Below are 7939 nucleotides of genomic sequence, written 5' to 3' on the forward strand. Positions count from 1 at the left end.
AGTCATGTGTCCTATAATTATCGATTCACATACTTTGATTTTTTTTCTAATGATAGAAGATTACATGGTGACCTTTTTGAAACACGAACTTTTTAATGGCCTTGATGTGTCTTGGGGTCACTTATCTTTGCCTCAGTACAGTTCCATGAGAAATGCTGTTGGAAAAAAGTTTTGTTCAGTGTTCATATACAAACACATGGAAGTATTGTTTCAGTGACAAGGGTGACAAACATTATGGAATGAACCGTCACCAAGAAACAACCCCAGACAAGATGGCTGACTGATTCGGACTGAAAGCAGAAAAAAAGTCCAACAGAGGAAATTTTGCAAGAAAAGGGCAGCAGGCTTACTGTGTTAGACCTGTTGTTTTATATAATAATATATTACACATAGTCATACATATATAATCATTACATCAGTTTGAGAATGTTTTTAGATTTAAAAAAAAACAACAAACAAAAAAAACCCACGGAGCTGAACATGTCTGCTCAAGAGCGAAAATCGGGTTTTCACGTTGTTTACAATATTAACTTATTTCAGCTTCCCCGAATCTTTGAAGAATAAAACCAAGAACCCTCATGATTGCAATATGGCACAGTGATAAAATATTGATAATTATACTAAAACCCGGACAAGGGGACCCTTACAACTGAAACCAAAGTGTCAAACATACATTTTGGTACCACTGAACACGTTCCATAGCACTGATCTACATCAGTGTACTGACTGGCTGACTGACACGCAAACGCACATTCGAATATGATTTTCACAATAAGCTACCTACGACGCCACACGCGTTCAACTGTTTGTCACCTGTCCTTAGAAACAGGTTAGAGGTCCTACTGACAGCTTTCTAAGACTATCGGGTCGGTAAATTCATTCCCACTGTGTCTCGGGATCGGCAAAGACAGGCATGACCCAACTGATCCTCTCCTGTCTTTTTAACCTTGCCCAACAGAAGTCAGGAATCATTCACTCCTGGCTGGAGTGAAGAAATCGGAGTGAAGTGCCTTTCCCAAGGATACAGTACCGTGACGAAACGGGGCTTCACTGATCACTGGTGAGCCCCTGACTGGATCACAAGTCCAACACCTAATCGATTTTACCACGGCGCCACTTATCCTTTTCTAAGTACACCCCCTCCTTTGTTGTTGTTCATAAAACAAAACTGACCGACTTCATGAAACGTGACATATATCACTTAGTTCCACTGAGGTCTGGTCCACTGGGTTTCATTTAACGAGGATGCGCATGCGTGGCGAGTAAGATGGCGACCTTGTAATTTGCTCTGAGCAATAATTGAAGTTTTTGGTCTAATTACGGAGAATACAAGTCTTGTTTACAGTGGAAGTGTACATAGTACGTCTTTTCATGTTCTGAAGTCCATCAGCAACTTTATGAAGCCCGACAATTTGGCGGACATATGATATTTCGATATCATCGGGCATAGTCACTACGCCTGCCGAAACCATTTTGATTTTCACCTGAGCACGCATGCACCTGGCACATGTGGCAGAGCTGGTGAGTTGACTTTCCATTCTATGTATGAGTTTGTGTAAGGAGCAGGAAAACAAAACAGAATTCATGTCACAGTCAGTCTCTTCAGGCAATCAGACAACTAGTACCAGGAAAAATTCAATACCGAGTGTTGAAAAGGACAAACTAACAGACGACAATTATGATGCCACCCTAGCCTCGGGAAGAAAACCCTCTGAGGGAGTGCCTATCAGTGTAACGGACGCTAAGGATGATACGAAAAACTTATGTGGAAAATGTAACCAACCCTGCACCGAGAAGGCTCTTCAATGCGAGCTCTGTGACATATGGTACCATACGAAATGTGAAAAGATTGATGATGCCACATACCGTTTATTGAAAAAAGATGGCAAAAAGAAGTATGCAGTAGTGCACTACTACTGCTCCAAATCCTGTAACAATGTAGCAGCCAAGTTCCTGAGTGGAATGGTGAAACTGACAGAAGATATGGAAAAACTGAATATGAAAGTGGATAGAATCGACAGCAGAGTCGAAGATCTAAGGAAAGGACATTTTACTGACCTTATGGTCGAGACAGTGAAGGAAATCAAGAACCAAACTGAAGTAAAACTTGAAGAAGATCTGGACATTTTTGAAGCCAGGTTGGATGTTAAGTCCAGAGAACATGTGGAAAACATGCTTGAAGAAAAGTCCAAGGAACAGATGAAGGAAATCAAAGATCAGGTCAGGAGGCAGACCAATGCGATTATCTTCAGGCTTTCAGAAGATGGAGCAAAATCAGTCCAGGAAAGGAAATTAGCTGATCAGGACAGAATTCAGCAGTTTCTTACAGAGATCAAATGTGAGCACAAACCCGTGGATGTGAGGCGCCTTGGAAATATGCGAACTGAGGACGATGGACAGAAAAACCGCCCAGTCAGACTAAAGTTTTCCTCGGAAGCTGCCAGAGACGAAGTGATTGCAGCATATCATAAAAGAAGAAAGGAGCTCAGGAAACCAAAGGAAGAGGAGTCAGAGGATGAAGACTTATGGTGCACAAAGTTGGCCATGCGCAAAGATATGACACCAAAGGAAAGAAAAGAAGAAGATGCTCTTTATCAGGAATTTCGCCAGAAGAGAGATGAAGCCCAAAGATCGGGGGACGATAGCGTTCACTGGATCCTGAAGAAAGGAAAAGTGGTGCCCTTGGAGAAGCGCCCGGCAAAAGTGTCCGGCGATATGCGGGGTTGAAGAGACTAAATAGCAATACTGTAAATACTGTAAATACAAAGAAATAGACTACACTAAGTTCTTCTAGTCATTTTGTTCCCACACCAAAGCCTATAATAAGTTTGCAAGTTGCACTTGTTTTTATACTAATGCGGATCAGCTGATGAACAAAAGAAACGAGTTAAAGGCAGCAGTCGATCTCTACAAGCCTGATATCATTGGGATAACAGAGGTGAAGTGGAAACAACGTAGCTGTTCGATTATGGAGCGTGAGATAGCTCTGACAGATTACGAATTGTTCCATAACATGCATGAAGAGGGGAGAGGCTTGGGATTGTATGTGCGGAAGGAACTGAAACCATCCCTCTGCGACAGACTGACATCGGATTTCTCAGAGCACATATTTGTAGAATGTCAAGTAGATGAAGGGGACACGTTCCTCATAGGCTTGTTATATAGAAGCCCAAGTACCACGAAGGACAACACTGAAAAGCTCAATGGACTACTTTCAGAGGTGACAAATTTACATTTTTCCCATGTAATGATGATGGGGGACCTAAACTTCCCAGATATCGACTGGCACTTGGAGAAAGTTACAGGCAAAGGTGGATCCGAACACACAAACTTCCTCAAGACAATAAAGGATGTATTTCTAATTCAGCACCAAAAGACACCAACACGCTACAGGGAAGGAGAGAAAGCCAACGTACTTGACCTGGTTCTCACAAACAGAGAAGACATGATCAATGAGATCCGAGTAGAAGCAGGACTTGGGAAAAGCGACCATTTCTCACTTGTCATTAGTCTGTCATGTACATGCGGGAACCCACCCAGAGTGACACGCTTCAACTACAAGAAAACCGATGTTGATGTACTGAAAGAAGAACTGGGAAAAATCGACTGGATAGAGGAACTGAGGGATTTGCAACCAGATGCAGCTTGGAAAAACATTAAAGAGCACGTTAACACTGCTATCTCTAAGTCAACCCCAAAGACCAGAACCAGTGGTAGAAGAGGAAAGAACTGGATGGATCAGGGTACACTGGCGTCAGTCAGAAAGAAGCACAAACTTTTCAGAAAATGGCAGAATACAAGAGATGGCAAGGACTATGATCAGTACATAAAAGCAAGGAATCAGTCAAGGAAGGCCTGCAGAAAGGCGCAGAGGAAACTGGAAGCACAAGTGGCATCAGTGGCGAAAACCAATCCAAAAGCGTTCTGGAATTATGTCAGAGGAAAAACCAAAACAAGGACTGGAATAGGGGACCTCAAGAAAGAAGATGGTTCAAAGACAAAGACAGATAGTGAAAAGGCAGAATTGCTGAACCAGTTTTTCAAGAGCGTCTTTATAGTAGAGGATACAGGCCCACTCCCAGACCCACCAGACTACAGTTTCACAGAAGCCTTGGAAGACTTGGAAGTCACCGAGGAACTTGTACGGAAGCACTTAGTCAACCTACATACAGACAAGGCAGGACCCGATGGATTGACGCCATTGATACTCGCCAAAGCAGCTGACCAGCTGGCGAAGCCTCTGGCCTATCTCTTCAGATTGACACTGGACAGCGGAACAATCCCGGAAGACTGTAGGAAAGCCCATGTCACACCTATATTCAAGAAGGGGAGCAGAATGGTGCCCAGTAACTACAGACCTGTCAGCCTAACCTGTATAACCTGCAAGGTTATGGAGAAGATCGTACGCGACCACGTTATGAAACACCTGCTGAAAAACTCCCTGATCGCTGAAGAACAACATGGCTTTGTCCCTGGACGATCATGTACTACCCAACTGTTAGAGGTCATGGATATCTGGACAAGCATTGTAGACGACGGAGGCAGTGTGGATGTGGTGTACACCGACTTTCAGAAGGCATTCGACACAGTGCCCCATCGTAGACTTTTGTCTAAGGTCGCAGCCCACGGTATCATGGGGAAAGTGCTGGGATGGATCAAGGACTTTCTAACCAACAGGAAACAGCATGTGATAGTCAATGGTACGCAGTCTCAGGAAGCCAGTGTGAGCAGTGGCATCCCCCAGGGGAGCGTGCTCGGGCCAGTCTTGTTCGTTATTTTCATCAACGACCTCCCAGCTAGAGTTAAGAGCACAGTAAAAATGTTTGCGGATGATACCAAAGTGTTCAACAGAAGTGACACAGAGACGGGACCAAAAGAGCTTCAGGACGACCTTGACAAACTTCAGCACTGGTCTGACACGTGGATGCTTAAGTTTCATCCACAGAAATGTAGCGTAATGAAACTGGGGGGGCAGAAGTCAGAGGCAACATATTACATGACAAGCAAAAATCAAGAGGACGACAGTACAAGGGTGATATTAAAAGAGACTGCAAGTGAATTTGACCTGGGTGTACTCATTGATGACAAACTGAGTTTCAAAGAACATGTTGCACAGTTGACATCCAAAGCAAACAGAATGGTTGGACTCGTAAGGCGATCATTTGATTTCTTAACCGAGACAACTTTTGTTCAGTTGTACAAGAGCCTCGTCCGACCACTGTTGGAATATGGCCATTGTGTCTGGCAACCCTTTCACAAAACACTATGTAGTGACATCGAGGACGTCCAGAGGCGAGCAACAAAACTCCTGGGCTCACTGAAGGAGAAGCCTTACCCCGAGAGACTGAAACTGCTGGGGCTGCCAAGTCTGGAACACCGGAGGCTGCGAGGGGACATGATCGAATTATTCAAATACCTTCACGGGCATTACGACGCACAGAGGCCAGTGTTCCAGTCGTCACTTAGTGGGAACCTCAGAGGCAACACCCTAAAACTCCAAAAACAACGCTTTCGCCTTGATGTCAGGGGGAATTATTTCTCTAACAGAGTAGTGACACAATGGAACGGTCTCCCAGACTCCGTGGTCCTGGCGCCATCAGTCAACGCCTTTAAGACCCGCTTAGATAAACACTGGAGGGGCCTACCTGGCCTGTACAACCCAGCCTGTCAGACAACTGATCTGGTCTAGCCGCGCTCGCCACGCATGCAACCATTTCAGTAATAGTTCTTTAGGAACACGAACAGGCCTCGGGAGAGGCCTAAACCGTCGTCTAGTCAAGTCAAGTAGCAGTGCGGCCGCTAAGTTGTTTATTGTTTTGGATTTTCTGAGCAGATGTCTGATCTACTCAAAACGCTAACAGGCCTTGGGTGCCAACCATGGACTGTATACAAGGCCGAGGTGCCGCCAACCCCAGCTTACACTGATGAATGAAGGATCTCAACATCTCTTGCAAATGGTCAGCTGACCGTTCTGACCTTAGCTAAACCGGGATCAAGATCACTAAAGTCGAATCATGACGGTAGCGCTAGAATGGGGAGTTCGTATTATACTCCCAGTTTGGTGTCATATACTGTACCATGTCAAACTGATGCAATCCAGGCCTATCTGTTTGCTCTTCTCGGCCAAACTTTACCTTGGCAACTGAGTGATACGACATCCCGCCATTTGACCGCCGTCTGCAAGCCAATGAAATGCCGTTGCTTTTTCAGTCAAAAACAGTTTGTGCGAGCACCCCAGCGCGGCTATGTCCTAATGCTGTGCCCCACCGTTTAATGCAGACTGCGCAAACAAGTCATTCAACGCAAATGTAATCAATCGTTCACTCGATCAGTTTCAAGGTGGTGTGAAAGCGTGCGGCCTGGTCCATACAGGCCACACTACATCTGCTTTATTATTATTTTTTTTTTAATCTAAAAAGAGAGAAAAACTGACGAGAAAAGGGAGCAGATGCCTGACCCAAAATAAATCAACCCAACGTGCTGGTCTGGGAGCCTGTGGTTCTCTATCAGCCCAATCTATAAATATGTAAATAAGGTGTGGAAAGGGCGGTATTGGAAAAGCATGGACGGGACAATGAAAAGCAATAAAACATCAAATCAAAACAAAAGAAAACTGCACGTTTGACTTTTGTTTAAAAACACAGTAACGTTGAATCGATAATCAGGTGAATGGTGTTCACACTTGTGCACCCAGTGTGATATAGATATCGATAATCAACGGCTTGAATTAAAATCATTGTGCGGTGGAAACACCCTCACAAGAACCTAGCCCTGGACACTGACCTGAAGCGTTTGTCAATTGGTCGTTAAACTCAACTGTCTACAGGGTCCTTTACTCCGCCACACCAACACAGTTACTTCCCTTCCGTTCTTGTCGAAGACAGGCATAGTGATGTGGATATCTATCTCAGTGGTCGAAGATCATAATATGGAAAACACAAAAAAATGATTTTTTAAAATTTTCCATAAAAAGATGAATAAACGTCGATTTCTTCTTCTTCTCCCCCACCCCCCTCCCCCCTTGAGAACTGGACTTCCGGTCTGTGCTAAAAAACACACACCCAAAAACAACTTTTTTTTTCAGTCGGGTAAAAAACAATGTCAAAGTTTGTCACCCCCCTTCCGTGTGTGTGTGTGTGTGTGTGTGTGTGTAAATATGTTGCATGTGTGCACGCACATACACATGAAACTTAGAAAATGAAAAATGAAGACGTCGGAATAACTACGAGTCGTCATCCTCAGTTTTTCCCCAATGAGCTGTTTGAGTTGCCAAGCAGCCTGTCTCGCTTGAAACACCGACATGATTTAACCCCTTGACTGCTGCAGACCAGTATGCTCATCAATGAATGAAGGGCTGTCACCTCAGTGAGAAGACAGAACTTACTGGTCAGGATGTCTGAAGGGCTGTCACCTCACTGAGACAAGACAGAGCTTACAGGTCAGGATGTCAGTGAAGGGCTGTCACCTCACTGAGACAAGACAGAACTTACTGGTCAGGGTGTCAGTGAAGGGCTGTCACCTCACTGAGACAAGACAGAACTTACTGGTCAGGATGTCAGTGAAGGGCTGTCACCTCACTGAGACAAGACAGAACTTACTGGTCAGGGTGTCAGTGAAGGGCTAGCTGTCACCTCACTGAGACAAGACAGAACTTACAGGTCAGGATGTCAGTGAAGGGCTGTCACCTCACTGAGACAAGACAGAACTTACTGGTCAGGATGTCAGTGAAGGGCTGTCACCTCACTGAGACAAGACAGAGCTTACAGGTCAGGATGTCAGTGAAGGGCTGTCACCTCACTGAGACAAGACAGAACTTACTGGTCAGGGTGTCAGTGAAGGGCTGTCACCTCACTGAGACAAGACAGAGCTTACTGGTCAGAGTGTCAGTGAAGGGCTGTCACCTCACTGAGACAAGACAGAACTTACTGGTCAGGGTGTC

Source organism: Babylonia areolata, chromosome 18 (assembly GCF_041734735.1).
Source record: "Babylonia areolata isolate BAREFJ2019XMU chromosome 18, ASM4173473v1, whole genome shotgun sequence".
NCBI lineage: Eukaryota > Metazoa > Mollusca > Gastropoda > Neogastropoda > Buccinidae > Babylonia > Babylonia areolata.